The 17124-nt window shown below is 42.2% G+C and overlaps 1 long non-coding RNA gene across 1 annotated transcript in view; it reads right to left on the bottom strand.

Moving 5' to 3' along the window:
• The window catches only part of LOC128853919 (uncharacterized), a 188313-nt gene that overhangs the window by 150074 nt on the left and 21115 nt on the right, over nucleotides 1-17124 (bottom strand). Inside the window, exons 5-7 of the long non-coding RNA XR_008452747.1 lie at nucleotides 16526-16811; nucleotides 12755-12919; nucleotides 12109-12176 (exon numbers count right to left, since the gene is read on the bottom strand). This is a non-coding gene — a long non-coding RNA (uncharacterized LOC128853919). The remainder of the gene's footprint in view (nucleotides 1-12108; nucleotides 12177-12754; nucleotides 12920-16525; nucleotides 16812-17124) is intronic.

Below are 17124 nucleotides of genomic sequence, written 5' to 3'. Positions count from 1 at the left end.
TTCTAGAAAGTTACAGATGAAAATACCCTAAAAACTAGGTTAAATTACCAGGAAGTTAAAGCACATTAGAAAACAAGAGGGTATGCATCGATAATCTACATTTCAGAACAGTTATTCAGACATTTACAAGAGCTTTCAGATGCCTGTCTCCCTCAGACCTCTCCAAAATGTGACTCGGAAAATGATTCCCAGCAATTTCCTCAGAACTGAAAGAATTCTTTCAACTACTTGAAATTTTGCTCTACAGGAACGTGGCAAGTGAACGGAAAGAGAATGCGAGGAGAAGAGGATCCCGGATCTCACCTTACTGCAATTGTTGCCGCCAACACAGTGTGGTGATTTCCCCACCACTTTTAATTTAAATAAACTCCCAATGCAGTTCCACTGCTAAACATTGTACTTAATAACACCAAAGCTCACTGACACTGCTAACACAGCTGGACTGCCAGCTCTGAAATGTCAGCTTTCTTCCCTACACTGTGAAAGCTCTACTGTTAATTTTGACATCTGGTTTTTAGTGAGATGTATTTCTCGCAGAGCAAATGCACACTGACAAATCTGGGGCCCTCTGTGTATTTTGGTAAATTGCAATCCATTATGAATATATATCTTCCTATAATGAAATGTTAGCTTTGCAGTTGTAATGCAAGCTGTCCAAGTATCTGGTGGGAACATTTAATAACAATAACGTTTTGCTGAGGATAACAGTTACCTCATTTAGGAATTCCTAATACACTCTCCTGGATGAGTTTTTTCCCCCTGATTTAATAGTACACAGGTGAAAGCAACTAGGTGATATTGAGATAAAAAGCTGACCTGGCAGCTTAGAGACTCTCTGCAGAAGAGGCAGAACATTGACATGTCTGTAGCAGTTCCAACTGGGATCTTGCTGACAGCAAACATCATGGATCAAGACAATCCTAAGAAGATGCACAGCTCAATTACTGCACAGCACGAGCCTCTGAGTGTGGTTGTGAGCCTGGCCACATCTCCCAAGGACCTGGGGGCTGCGACGGATGCATTGAGCGTGTCCTTCCCACAGGGAAGTAAGCAAGCATGGTAGAAAGCATTCCTGCACCTGCTTTCCAACTCTGCAAAGGAGTCCTCGCCCTTTTAGACAATTAACTACCTTTTTTCCCTTCCTTAAGCCCAAATGATTCTGAACACAAAATTAGCAGATCCTGCTGCAAAAAAATCACATCTGTCCAAGAGGGATTTACTGAGCACGTAGGGTATGTTTGAAACAGAGATGGCCCAGCACCACTGCACACCCAACGAGCGCTGCATCTCAGGACTGCGCCTTCACATGCTGCTGCCAAGAAATTCCGCACCAGCAGCTGAAGCACTGCTTGCAGTCAAGGCAGGCAACTACTCGGGGCAGCATTTAGGTCTGATCTAAACAGAGATCCACTTGCATCAGTTGGCTCACTTCGACCTGGCCCTGGATATGTCTTCCAGTAAATCACCTCTTGTCAACAGGAACTCTGGCTGCCTCTCTGTTTTGCATCACATTCTACTGCCATATTTCAAAGTTATTTAACTTAGCCCAAAAGCTTCAGGAATATCTGACTCTACCAGATATCAAGAATTCTGTTAAAAAAAAATAATTAAAAAAAGGAGATAGCAGTTGTATGAACTACATCAAATTATGGCAAAAATTCCACAACAAGGCCTACATACCAGACGAAGAGACCAAAGAGGTATTTAGACATCAGCATAATTTGTAATCCTTCATTTCACAAGAATTACTCTCTATTTAAAATGATATAAAATAAAAATAAATTAGAGTATAGCAGGAGAAGGCAGCTTAGCAACAAGAGGTGCTACAATTCCCTGAACTTTATGAGCAGGTATGGTGTAGAGGGGGGTTCTCCCGAAAGCTCTGCATGCAGACTCTATGCAGTAGCCACGCAAAGTTTTACAAAACTGGCACAATGCAAATAACATCACAGGTTCTCAGTTCTTCCAAATTGCTCATTATGTTTTCCTCTGGCACATCAAATTTAGCGTGCTTTCCAACACTTGCCAGGACTCTGACTATATAGAATGAATTAGGATGTGGGTTTTTTCCATCTCAAATTGATACTTTGTCCAGCTACTGGAACAGTCCTGATCTTTGTTAAAAAGGAGTTTGCACCATCTGTGATTACTGTCGAATTTATTATTATACTATTTGGTTGTATTGTATTTTAAAGGACTACTTCATAGGAGAGACGCGAAGCTCACAGTGGGAAGACTTATCTGACATTAGGGATCTGGATCAGGCCCCTGGTGAGTGGAAGAGAATGAATATTAATTCTTAACTTTCCTATTTGAGCATGACATGCCCCCAGGCCGGCTGCTTGTCTTAGCAGCAGCACTATCTCCTCTTTAGGCATGACAATATTTGTCAAGCGTAATGCTCATTAGTCTGCTGTGTGGTCAGGCTCGCAGTGTATAAACACTCTGAAAGATCAGGTAGGGACTAAAGGTCTGCTCTTTGTGGTCAATTATAGCTATCAACATTAATGATGCCGCTATGGAGAGCTATGCAGGGAGAAGAGAAGTGCTTTTCCAAGGTTAGTCTTGACAACGTACCTTGGCTACAAGGAGCTGGCAATGAAAAATGTACTGTGCACCTCCAGCCTCTGTCTAACCCTCTCAGTGATTTATTTCAAGAATAATCTAGTGGCTTTTTTCCTTAAAAAAACCAACCAACCCACATCTGAATAAAAGACAAGCTTTCTAACCCGAAGTGCATTCTCTTGTATCCTTCAGCACTCACATTGTTGATGATACTTAAACCTGAAGTTTAATCAAAGAGAGAAAAAGCAGCACATGGGCTGATGAAAGTTTCCCATTTCCATCGTTTTGACTCTACATTGTCCCCCAAACCCAGGATTTCCCAAGCAAAGCTGAGACTTTGGCTCTGTTTGCTTAGGGAGAGTTCTTGTTACAGTTCCTAAGCAAACTGGGGAAAACAACATTTACTTTCCCCCTTGAAAAATTATACATCTTTTCTTTTTAATTATTACTATTATAGGCTTGTAGATCTCAAAAAGAGAAGGGTAAAAATCTCACTTTAGTTCTTACAGAAGCAGAAAGACTCAGCAGCATTTAAAAATATTAACAAAGACAAAAAAAAAAAAAATCGCTATTGTAAAACTAACAGTATGGATAACGATCCGCAACTGGCAACTGTTACTAGCATGGGAGAAGGACCCCTCGTCCCCTCTGCTGCCAACCCACTGCAGAGCAGAGCTTCAGTGAAAGCATCACCCATGAAGGCAGAAATAGCACAAGCTTTGGAAATCCTTATATAGATTCCCAAGCCTGTTGGAGCACTATAAATACAAATGAGCGTGAGACAGCAACAGCATGTCCTGGAGCCCCAGTGAAGTGTAGCGTACGCATAACCACCTCAATGAAACCAATCCATAGAGAACTAGGTAAGCATGGATATTCCCAACCGAAAAAACAACCCCAAGAGCGCACAGTCTGGCCCCAAACAGGAAATTATTTAAGTGTATGTTCAATTTAAGCAGGACTTAAAAACATGTGCTTAAGTAAAGGACAGGTTTAGTGCTTTGCTGAAGGAGGAATGCTTTGATCAGAAACATCCTTTGTTTAACCTGTGACTATTGATTTCATTTTAATTGTCATCCATCATCTTTGCCAAAGCAGTGTAATAGAGCACCAATACTGGGGTCCTGGCCACTTTCCATTCATTTAATTGCATTTATTGGCCTAAACAGACCCCTACATGTAACGTTACTTATGTACTTGTCCACGGAGCAGACTGCACAGCAAATAGCAGCATTCAATATTCGATGTGTTCTCTAAATAAGAAAACCACATTTTCTATAAGTGAGTTATAGCTCAGTCAGTAATTCCAACTCTCAGCATCCATGAAACCCCGCAATCCATTTATGCCAGCTTTGTAGAACTGACGTTTGCTTGGTGGTCTAAAGCCTTTTATTTTTCTCTTTTCCTTTCCAGCATGTGCTCTCGTACTTACCAGGGCACTTACAGTATTATTTAGGTTGCCGCCTGTGATATTTTCAAGCTACTAGAAGACAGTTTCTTAGACATTTTCATAATGTTTTGAAATGCTGATGAGGATTTAGCATTAAAATTAATGGCAGCCAGCCGTGGTCTTTCAGATGTGAAAGACTGTGCAGTATTTTCTGGGAAAAAAAAAAAAAAAAAGGCGGGGGGAGAATAAGGGGGAGAAGAATGGAGATATAAATAGCCAGTCTTGCTTTTCTCCAGGCAGGATCCTTTTAATCATGTAAAATAGATTTTAAAGATTAAAGACTCTAGGCTCTGTTCTGCCTTTGCTCATGTCTCATATCACCAAATTTTTTGTATGTAATTTGAATGAAAAAGGACACACACGGAGCTTTCATTTGCATTACCCCAAACTGGAATTTCCTCTTGAAGAACATTGCCCCTACCTCCTCTCCAGTGAGAGGAAAGCCATCACACCTGGGTGGAACAACACAAAATAAGAGAAAACCCAATTCCAAATCATCACCCTACTCCTTGGACTTCGAACCTCAGTTTTTCTGAGATTCAATTTAGAGCTATGTCTTATAAGCTGAAAAGGAGACAGAAGAATTACTGGTCCAGCAGCTATATCTGTATATGTATGAGATGCAGTCCCAGATTTCATCCAGACATCATTGTACTGCACATGGCAAAACCTATGTTAATTGAAACAGGAGCACCAGCACAGGGAAAACTGGCTGAACTGGGGAGCAAAACCTCTCTCTGTCCTGGCCAGGAACTACAGTGATATCAGGGATGTTCTGCAAAAACTGCCAAAAGTAGATGGGAGGGCGGAGAGGAAAAGCCCAGCTCTACAGAGAAAAGGTGAATCAAAGTCCTCCCGTGGGAACAACATGACCTGACAAAAACCAAGGGAGATGCTGGGAGGACAGAGTAGGCCAAAAACCTAAAAATCTGGGGCAGAACAAACTCTCCATGCACATCAAGAGTCCATTGACAGGGCTGGAACCAAGAGGCTTCTGCTGCTTGCATGATAAACCCTATTTTAGCACACCACTCCCTCTCACCAAGGCACAAAACACAGCCGGAGTTGCTTCTCAGCATAGGTCAGTCTTCATTCTTAAATTTATTCTTCTAATGTAAGTTGCAAACAATTCCTCTTGCACATTGACTAAAGTATCCTTTCTCCAGATTACACTCCTCAGACCCATAGTCATCATCCCATCTGGTTTCCAGTCATGCCTCCCTCCTGGAGCAGAAGCCCCTCATCTCCCCCATGACTCTGAGGACAACAGAAAATCAGTGCTGGAATTTACTGATCTTATTGTTTGCATTTAGTAGTACTTCTCAAATGAAGTATAGGACATATAGATAATTCTCCTTTATTACATTTATAAATACCTGAAGTGTCTTTACTTTGTTCTGTTTGGTAAAACATCAGTGGCCTTATCAGCCTTCCTTAAGGAACCACAGAAGGTCATCAGCTGTGAACAAGTATTCTCTCCACTAGACATTCTTTCATATTCATCAGCAATAGAAAGGAAATAAAGGACACTGTTCATCAGCTATAAATCAATAAATCTTTCTAATGACGTTTGGAATTCACCTTGAAATCCTGGCCAAACATGACAGTTTTCTAGAGGGCTTCATCTCCACAGGTTTGAAGAGCAGCCCTGTATCACACACAATGACTTTGCACGCAGCCTATGGAAAGAGAGACAGATACATAAGAGCAGAAAAGCAGCATCTGAGTGTAAGAAGCTATCTTGATTCTAAGCAGTGCCGTCTCGTCGGGACAGTATGGTTAAAGTGAAAATAAATGCGTGCAACTCTACAACAAGAAAATAAACTGTCTGTAATTGCAATGAAAGACTTTGTCTCGACAGCCCTGGAAATTAAAGTTCACAAAGCACATATAGTGTGGGAAGTGTCAGCAGAAACCTCCTACACGTGCCTCCACTGGTGCAACCGGGGTACAAGGGCAGTGTGTTCCCAGCCTCTCTGCTGAAAATGGCCACCAATGTTTTCAATTAATTACAGGTGGTTTTGTACCACAGGCACTGATACACTTGGAGCTGAACGAGAGCCACTCCCCTCACTGCACAGATTGCACATGTACTCTGCTCACCCGCCTGCAGATGTGTTTCAAGGCCCTGACCTTAGTTTTTAAAGCCCTTAGTAGGCAAGTGCCTAACAAACCTTGGAGACTGATTGGTATTCCCCAATCCAAAGCAACGGTCGTGATTGTCCTGAGTAAGCAGAGCTGAACAAGTTGAGGACAAAACCTTCCTTGCTTTCTGCATCCAAGCCTCCTGCCACCAAAGTCTCAGCACTTTTACTGAGAGCAGACCCTCACCTGCAGTCCTGCTACAGCTTTCTTCCCTGCTGCTGCGGTCATGAACAGCACAAGGTAAAGAAATCCTGCAAAGTAAGACACTTCTTCAGATCTTCGCAGTAAATAGTCATTCTGAGACCATACCCCCACGAACAAAGGGACACTTTTTCTTAATTTGCAGTAAAGCAGAGTTGGCAGAGAACTTGAGAGGTCACTACCTCATCCCTGTTGGGTGATCGCAAGGGGAGATCAGATTGTGGAGCCCTGATGGAGCAGCTCTGCAGTTAACAGGAACAGCCCACTTTGTCCGGAGCAGCCCAGACAGACTCCTCACACCATGACCCTCATGGAGTTGAAAGAAGAAAATCCCTGTTACTGATGTATTAATGCTCCCTGGCATGCTTATCAGCCTCTTCTCACTCTTCCACGTGTAGCTTTTGTGCTATAAAACTATGAATAGAAATGCAGAATTAGCCTGCACCTCAATGCTGTATCCCTCCATCCTCCTCACACACTATTTCATACTTTAATATCAACTTTAAAATATATGAGATGCTGATGAGCTGAAACAAATCTAGGTCATTACCCCCACAGCGCTAGCACCTTTCTCCTTGTTGCCTTCTTCTCCTTTGTAATCACCCTCCCACCAGCACTGTCCCTTCAGCATCAACGTAAAGCACTTGCTCGGCCGGTGCTGAGCCATGGGAGGGTGCTTCAAGCAGGCACCCAGACCTTCCAGCAACCCACCAAGCACAGCCCTCGTCCTGCTAAGCAACTCATCCCGCTGTTCCTGGCCTTTGAACTTCAGCTGGTCACACACGGTCCTTTGAGACAGCGTGTTCATCTGCTTTCATATCCTGCTCCATTTTGTAAGTGCAGGTTCCTTCAAAAGAATAAGCAGTAATTACTGCAGCCACACCTATACTGGAAATGCCTGTGCAATGATCTGTAGTTCATGCTCACAAAGAAAACAAAAGCTGTAAAGAAATAAGCATCCATTCACTTTGAACTTTGCTATCTGGTCCTTTTCTGCAGCAGGGACCTGATTCTTTGAAGCACTGAGCGCACGGCCCCGAGGGACTTGAGTTTCTTCTCACACATGCAAATATAAATCAGAAGTTGCTCTGTCGAAGCCAAGTAAATTACACAGGTGTAAGCTCGATGTGAGAGAGAGGGCTCCTGGATGTCAGAGGCTGGAACAGGTGCCCTTTCATTTTTCACATGGTGATTTTTCATTTTCAGCCACTCGGTTCTGCATGGCTACTGTGGCACATGTACAACTGTGATGCCATAGGACAGGATGGCTGATATTTAGGAGGAATCACACGCTTAGATCAATGCACACTGCAGGTATTCAGCTGGAACCAAATGTGTTGGAAGCAATGTAAACCCCAGGGGGCTTGTTCACTGATCAATAAACACAAGGAATGTATGCCACTGAGTTATCGCGGCAGTGTTAATTGTAGCTATACAGGATTTTCTTTTTTTCTGCAGCGCTAAAGAAACAGGTAACTTCAAGAACTATGGGTTTTACAAAACAGACACGATATGGAAAATACATTTCTATTCACTTCTCTGGTGTTATATATATAACCTCATTAGAAATATATAACCTCATTAGAAGCTCTCAGTGCTGCTTCATGAAAGAGAAAAGCTCCATAGCGCATCCAATCCCCTGGTTTACTACAAGTGACATTTAAGCAGTCACCTGGGGAAAAAAATCCCAATGGAAGCAGTGACAAAGCTTACCATTTGAAAAAGGTCAGACCTTCTATTCTTGCTCTGAATAGATGGTGCTGACCTTAAAACCCTCCCAGTCTCAGTTCTGCTCCTCATAAGCATATGATGGAGTAGCCAGCCAGGGCAATTCTACCCAGGAGGAGATGCAGGGCATCATTGCTCTGCAGAATTTTCTTCTTCCTCGTTTTCACCTTGACAGATTACAGACAAATCAACTCATCTGTGAGCAGGTGCTCGGGAGTATCAGCAGCACAGGCACCAGTACAGGAGCACCAGGCAGGGCACAGGATGCAGTGGGGAAGCAAAGAGCCGCTCGCCAAGGTGCTGGTCATGAACAGAGAAGGCAAAATCGCAATAGCATTCAAAACCCTGGTGAACAGGACATTCTGTGCAAGTCTGATAGAAAAGGGGGAGTCGCAAAAACTAACTTTAACATAGGCAATTCAGAGCAGGAATTGCCATTTAGCAGCTCTAGTTCAGCTTCTGCAAGAGTCTATTAGATACAGACACTACAAAAAACAGTCTTATTTAGCTGGAGTTATCTTTGCAAGACTCCTCTCATTTCACTGATTGAAAACTCCTCCTCACCCCTCATTTGCATGAGAAAAAAAAAGGGTCGGGAAGATGGCAAAGTAATATTTCCACTCTGCTGATGGAAACTAAACCCGTGGTATGACCTTGAACACAAGGTCAGACAAGGATCTCATGGCAGAAGTCAAACCCAGATTCACGAGGTTCTAGCTCTGGAGCTTACGTGTGAGTTCATCCTTATTCCTGGCACGATTCTCCCAGTCCGAACCTGTAAGAATGCAGTGCTACACATGCTCAACTTTACTGAGAACTGCCATCCTTGCACCATGTTGTCAAATAAAACCAGCACCGTGCCAGGTACCTGGATGCAAACACGGCTCCCTCCCCCCATCAGTACAACTCTCAGAGGCTGATCCTCCACACAGGCTTCAGAAAAAGTAGAGTTCTGACTGAGTCATCCCGTGGGATGAAACAGGACAGCCCACAGCGGCAATCCCAAATGCTGCAGTATGCTAGAAAATAACTCCCTAACTGCTGCAGTCACGAAAATACAATAAAGATGCCCTATGATTCCATTTTTAGTCTCTTTTCAATGCAGTGCTGCAGTTTGTCAGTCTTTCTTGTCCCAGCTGGAATAGATGAATTGCTGATGCTTTTTAGGACCATTGGCAGACGAGCACAATAGAAACATCACTCAGATATTGATGACTAATGCACACAGAATGCTTCCAAAAACTGTGTTGCCATCGCAGCTAAACAAAGCATACTAAATTAACACTCACATGGAAGGAGACGAGCTCATTTCTACATGTTCAGCATTCAAATGAACCTATGGCACCACTGCAAAACTCAGCTGAAACCAAAGACTGGCCATGGTTCCCTTGGAAGTTCCAGACCTCCATAACCCTAACTCGGGTTTCACGTGGGCAGCAAAGCCTGGAACATCTCTCAGGGTTTGGGATTTCATTACAGAAATTTCTAGCAGCTACCTGGAGATCTTCTCTTGGGTCACAGACCTAAAGCCTCCAGGTATAATTTCCACTTTAAATTATCCTTGCCTTGCTGTAAAAGTGACATGTATTACTTGTAACACACAGTCCAGCACATTTCAAAGCTCACAGAAGTCTTTTACCAGCTCAAATGGATTAGATCGGCTTCTTCATGGGAAACTTCCTAGACAGTTTTCCCTTTAGGACTGGAAGTAGTCTGCTTGAACGCAGCACAAGCCAGGGCTAACCTGCAGAGGTAGAAAATCCTTGCAATGGCTGAAAATGGTCCTGACAAAAGAACTAAACGCACAGAAAAAAGAACTAAAACAGCCAACAACTACCTCCGATTCTAACAGCAAAGCAATGGAGCTAACAGACCAATAAAGCAAAAGGAAGGGCTCTCTGTCTGGAGCGGGATTAAGCAGATGACTCACGAAGGAGTTCTGGTGCTGTCATCTCTGACTAAACCTCAGACTGAAGTCCAAATACGAAATGATCTGACTCGCAGGGAGTCAGAGCAGCCCGAGGGAGTCAGCACTCCCAGCTCCAGTTCCCAGTTTGAGCACTCCTACACAAGTGAGCCATCCACTTGTAAAATTATAAGCAAAACCCAAAATTCCTCCCTGCCTTGCACGGTCTTAAACTTCATATCATGACGATGACAAGACTTATAAATGTAAAAGCACAACATAGACCATTTCAAGTCTGAGATACAGTGCTGCTTGTTTTGTAGCTGAAGTAAGCATCTAAACATCTGCTACTTCTGAAATACTTTGTGAGGATTTATGTTTTAATGCAGTTTGAAGTTGTCTTACATACTTTTTCCTAAACCCCTATTTAGGTCATAGGCTGTTCTTTGGATACAAACAGAAAAACAGATCTCCAGCTGCCTGTTTAATGGTTTCAGACATCACCACCCTTAGAGCACCTTTTTGTAACGATGTCAATCATATTTACTCGGGGAAAACTTTTATTGACTCGCAGTGTGGTTTTCGCGATGCCATCAATTAAGAACACTAGATACCGACTTGTACTTCATAGATAAATACCGAACACTCTTCTTCAAACAGGAATATCACCTCTGTGCTGCTGGTTATCACAACTGCCAAAACCCAAACAGGGGGGATATATTTTAACAACCCAGCCTGACATGCGCTGTTTGAAAGCTCCCTTCCAACAGACTGAACCTATCCTCATGAAACTGGAGAGGGGGGAGAGAGGAGAACAGGAAATGTTCTTGAAAATAGGAGAATAATAGAATGTTTTTATACATCTCATGGATTTCTGTTTCATTAGATTAGAGAGCAGTGCCTTTAATGTAACTAACATGTGGCAACCACAGGGTAACCACAGTGCATAAATCTGTCCTGCAGCAGGAAGCTAAAATGCAGCAGGATTTGCTTCCACTGCTAGGAAAGAATCGAAAAACCTTTTTAGTACTGATTGCAACTGGGGGTGGAGGGGAGGAGAACTGAGAATACACTAATAGCAACATCCGAAAACAGAAATATCATAGTATTTGTGGGTGGGGGAAATCAAAGATGCCCCAGCATCCTGCAAACGCTCCCGCTCATGCTCCAGATTTGTTCTTGTTGGAAAAAAAAGCAAATCAATAGATCTGATAGTCTTCCACTTCAGGAAAATGCTTGCAGAAGTCTTAAACAACAAAAAATATATTCAATAACAGCAGTTAATCATAACACGTTCTGAGATGCACACATTTATGTGTGAAAACCATGCAGGCTAGAGGAATTGCAGTTAGGATACGTGGCTCAAATTACCCTGTTGTTGGGAAATCACTGTTGATTTCACTGCTTTCTCTCAATATTCCCGTCAGGACTGCCTCTCCCTTGCTTTGTTCCCCAGACAGCCCAGCATTTAACAGATGTCCAAAGTAAATCATGATCATTTGGGAGGGCAGAGGAATAGAGTCTAGATGGAAAAAATCACAGTCTAATAAACCAATCAAAAAAAGTACCAGCACACTACGGGCTATTTCAAAATAGATTAGGGTATCTTTTAAATCCCTACAAGACCATTTGTATTTTAAATCAAAAGACCATATGTCATTGACTTTCCCCTGAGTAATCTAAGTGACGAGGCTCTCTGAGGTGCAGTAATAGGATCTAAGGGAAGAAGTGGGTATTATTTTACCCGTGCTGTGATAATCTGGATGCATCACTGCCCAGCGTCATAAACTGTGAAGTGAGAAGCATGAACAGCTCTTTCAAAGCCCTCATGCATCTGGAGACTATAGGAAGGAGGGGGAACAAATCTCAGTGAGAGGAAACAAACATTTAAAGCTAATGCAGAAACAACATAATACTTTTTAAAATCCACAGAAGAGGAAAACTATGAAAGCTGGCTTCTCGCCTCTCCAAGAAGGAAAAAAAGCAAGGCAGTAGCAATGCCAGGAACTAACTGCAAGCAGAGAGCGTAGTTCTTAACAATCAGTGGTATTTTAAAACTCTTCTTGAAGTTTTGAACGAGACCCTATAATTAAGAAAAGAAATCAGGGCTTACCAGTTACAGTCTGTCTGGAGTAGGGAGGGAACCGATACTATAGGATCTCTTCCACGGAGTAACGCGCTCTGCACAAGTACCAGGAAAAGAAAAAAGTAAAAAGTTGTTACAGACGGCAGCAGCCACCCACTTAGGTCACACAGCGGTTTCCTTCCCTTTTCCAGCCAGCCAGAAGATTTTCCCTTGTCTTCCCCTCCCTCAGAGCGAGTCCCGGGGCACAGCCTCTTCCCACAGTGGGGTACCCCAGAGCCGCCACCTCTGGCAGCATCGCTGCCCTCCGCACAGGGAGAGGGCTGCTCAAGGCACCCAGAGAGCCTTCCCAGCCAAAGCATATCAGGAAGGGGAAACCCAGCCTTTAAACTGCGCTCACGCAGACTGCGGTGAACAATGCCAGCAGCCAAGAGCAGGATTATTTAAAGGAAGAATCAACTCGGTTCTGCATTGTGTCTGAACTAATAAATTATTTTCAAAGCATCCAGACAGAAAAAAAAGTGTCATTACATGTAATTATTTTTAAAAGCCTCTTCAATGTAAACTGTGCAAGTTGGCGCTACACAAACTGAGGAACCCACAGAGATTTCTCTTTCTGGAAAAGCATTCTTGCTGGCAGATGTTTCCCAGGAGATAGCTGTATCTGCTTACCCACCTGCATCCTCCACAGCCCACCTGGAACCATGCAGACACTGCCCAAACAGGGCTCACAGTTCCTCCTCCTCTTGATTTGCAAAAATATTTTCTTGTGTTGGCCCACAGACAACTGGGCTTGAGGGGCAGAAGAGTCACTTCATTGAGAGAAGATCGATCTCTTCACCTTTTCGAGGGAAACAAAAAGGTGACAACTGACAAAAATGAGAAAACTGTTGCGTTCGATTAAGTCACCCATCATAACAACTAGAGGTGCTTTCACAAAAACCACACCAACAGCAGGTTGCCCTACGCAAAACTGCTTTTCTCCGAAATACCCCTTCTCTCCTCACCACTTCCATTCACAATACAATGACCCAGTGTTCCAGGCTTTCATTTATTTGCAGGTCATTCGCATTTAATTCCTTCTGTCTGTTATTTTTCTTACACTTTCCACAGGGAAGACAGATAACACTACATAGAACCTATAAGCCAGCAGGACCCAAAGAAAAACCCAGGTACAGCTTGAGCAGGATTCATACCTGCACTGAAAAAAAAAAACCCAAAAGCTTATAGACTGATCTGTGAGTTGCTCCCAAATTACTAAGGGTGATTGGATCTGAGAAACATAATAGCTTTGTACATCAAGCCAGTCCTTCTTTGACTCCAGATGCAAAATTACCATTTTTCTGCTGAAAGGGTGATTTCATGCCATAACTTGCATGACTAAGGTTTTCAGAGAAGACTTTTGTTTAGATAAGGACAAGAGATGCCCTGAGGCTTGTATTGTAACATTATATGGATATATAGAGAAAGAAATTTTTTGTTGAGCTGAGGGAGTAGTGTGATTTTTATCTGCGTGATTACTTACTGACAGACACTGGGAATAGTGAGATTCTTCTTGACCTTTTTTCACCCCTGCCTGGCTGCAAACTTCACAGCCAGCCTGCGTTTGCAGCACCTGGGTACCACAGGCAGCCCAAGCGGCCGCTGGTTTCTCTGCGTGATCACCATCATTCCACTGGATTCTTTGCTCTTTAAAACAGAGCCGTCGGCCGCTTGAAATCCAACTTACAGCCAGAGGGAAAAAAAAATAATCTTGGACTGACAATGGTCCCAAAGGAAAATGGTCAACAAAAAAAAAGCTTCTTCTGTGCTGGTATTTTTAACAGCTCCTGGGATTTGCCCTCCACTTGCATTATTAAATAAGCTTGCTCTTGCATTGCTTTTGATATACTTTCAACCTCCAGCTAGAGTAATCTACATTACAAAGCAACCTGCAGAGCTCTGGGTACAACAGCGGTCTGGATGGTCACCAGGAAAGCACTGTGCATGCTGATGCTCTCCCCTGTTTACCACTTCTATGGTGGGTGTAGTCCCTTCATTAAAGCATGACAAATAGTGGTTGGATAGCAGGGATAATGAAGGGATATGATTAACTCTCCCAAGCACTTCAGGAACATTGCTGGAAACTTCATTGTGTATCTTGTCTGAGGCTATTCATTATTCTTCTTGTCTTCTACTTGAGACAGTAAATAATCATAATTCAGATTACTAGATAGCTGTAAAACTCCACATTTTGGCCTAAAAATTAAATTCTCATCAATTCCTGAACTCGGGAGCAAGCAAGAGACTGAGCAGGTTTGATTCAGTAGTGTCTACAATAGATTCACTAAAAGGAAAACTAATCGGGTAACTATGCTGCCTTCGTATCCGCAGATCTCAAACCAACTCAGAAAATGAAAAGTTATTCCCATTTTACAGACAAGAAAGGACGAATGGAGTAACTGGCCTTCAAGGTATGACATATAACCTTCAACTTCTGAACGAAGAAAGCTGCAATAAGGCAACAGAGAAGGACTGTTGTGTAAAGACCCTGATCTGCTTCCTCTTCTGTAACCTCCTGTCACCCCTGGAGGCAGTGAACTGCCCCGAGCCAGGGCTGCAGCCGTCTGTTTACACAAGTAAGCAGCAAATGGCTTGTCTCCAAGTTCGCAGCTCCACACATTCCCCCTCTGCCTCTGCCTTTAATTGATATCCCAAATCAGAAGCCTTGAGCTTGTCTTTAAACATCAACAATCTCAGGCTCAACCAAATGCTTCTCCACGCAGGAATACGAAAACGGGCAAGGCAGCTACTTCGGTGACCGTGAGCCACAAACGAGTCATGTAAATGGTACCATATTTCACAATATCAACTGTCATTTTTTGGTGATGTGGAATATTTTGTTTTGTTCATCCATCTAAGCTTCAAAAGACAAAGTCAAGCTTTCTTCTAGCCAGAAAAATATCAGTGAGTGCCCATAAGTGCAATGACTGTAATTGAAGTGATATAATTCAGTGGTACCAGTAAAACAAACACTTGGTAGCTGACAAAAAAAAAGTAAAAAATTAAGCCTTATTAATTCAAGCAAATGGCATAAGGATATAAAAACACAAATATGAAAATAAATATGCACCTAAAATGCGTTCTAACTCTGTAAACTTCAAGACACTAAAGAAATACTTCCCATCAAGTTTCATTATTGATATCATCTAAAGAAATCTCTTTCAGCAAAAGTTAACGATGTGAAAGATTTCAAAATGAGAGGGTTTCCCCCCCTATTTTCACTTTTAAAGTACTCATGGTACAGCACAGTGGCACTGTGAGGAGGGAATCAAATCCTCCGTTACTTTCAGCTTAAAGATTCTTCACACTTCCAGCCTTACCCTTGTTCAGCTACAGGAAGGGAAATCATCTGCCTTGGATTTTACTCCACACTTCAAAACAGCAAACCCATCCAAACAAGAACTGCTTGTGTACAAGGCAAGGACTTTGTTTTGACTGGCACCTCGGCAGAATTATGACCTACTATCATCAAAGCAAATTCTGCAGATTATAGGGTAAGCAAAGCAAGTTTTCTCAGTTTTCCAACTTCTCGTCATACACATATTTTTGTAATTAAACAGGTAAAAATATACGGGAGTTGTAACCTTGGAATCAATGCAGTAAACTAGTTTAAAAAAATTGAACTATCATCCACACAAAAGCTGTTTCCTGAGCATATGAAAAGCACATGCAATTTTATTACATATATTCTTTTAAATAAAATCCTATATTATTTTGTGGACATGCATACATGTAATAGAAGTGCTTAACACTTACATCCACACCACACAGTCACACAAGTGCACAAGTACGCTGTTCTGCAGTGGAAAAACACATTTCCTTTGCACTTGTCTGTATCTGAAATATTAATCTTTCCTAAGTCTTGTTTTTGCATTAGTGCTCATATTTGTGCTTTGGAAGTAGGTGCCAGGTCTGAAAGCTTCAAAAAGTTTGAAAACCAAGTTAAAACTATTAGAGCTTCATTTGGCTCTAACATCACATGAAAACCTTTGGGCTGACTTTAGGAGAGATGTTTCTTCAGGGGGGGAAAAAAGATGTCAGAGCTATGTAGTTATTAGACAGATATTAAAAGAATATAAATTTGAAGGGTTCCTGTAAGCTTTCTTAAAAAAAATCACAAAAATTTGAAAGACGCAACAAGCCAATCTGAATCAGACACCAGACAATAAATACTGGGCACAAAGACTGAAACAGAGGTCTTTATGAGAGCCACCATCTCCTTCCATAGCATATCATCACCTCGACAAGATGACTAGCGCAGCCAGATACTGTCAATGCATCTCTAAATGAATAACGTAACAGGTAAGGACAAGCAGTTAAGATTTTTAGGCAAAAACGCAAATAAGAAATTCCATATTTTCAAAAGTCTGGTTTCCATCAACTTTGACCTCAATTGGTTTCTTACCTCTCAAACATTTGTTTTCCATAATCCCATTGTTCTAACAAAGCTCTTTTAAAGTCCTCTAATCCATGTGTATTTGTAAAGCCATACAAGTCCTTTGTTGAAGCTTCTGTTCTAATCTGGGAACTTTAATTTTCAGAGAGGCCGATTCCTTAGTGGTGCGGAAGCATCAAGATGAAGGTTCAGTGAACTCAAGGTCAATAAGTCATGCATTTCTTTTGACTAGCATTTGTTCTTGACAAGCAAGCTGCTCACAAATCCCTTTTGCAAGTTTAAGGCTCTGTGTAGCCTGCAGAGACAAAATTAGAATATAAACATCTACTCACTAGAGAAAACAAGGGAGTTATTGTCACTGTAAAGAAGGAGACATCTAAACCATACCCCCTTCTGCATTAATTCCATTATTGTGCACAGGCAAGCTGACAGTTATACCACCAAGTCAACTGCAGTTATCTAGTCAAATGATCATTTAATGTTCTTTATTTTACTTTTTCTAAAGAAAATTGATTTCTTGCTATTTATGTGCAGAGTGTTTCATTGTGCTGTGATTATAAACTAGACTGAATGCATTTCCCACCGACTCCCTGCAAAGTGTGTTTTAC

Source organism: Cuculus canorus, chromosome 17 (assembly GCF_017976375.1).
Source record: "Cuculus canorus isolate bCucCan1 chromosome 17, bCucCan1.pri, whole genome shotgun sequence".
Lineage (NCBI taxonomy): Eukaryota > Metazoa > Chordata > Aves > Cuculiformes > Cuculidae > Cuculus > Cuculus canorus.
Note: the sequence above shows the minus strand (reverse complement) of the source record. Positions and strands in the feature narration are given on the sequence as shown.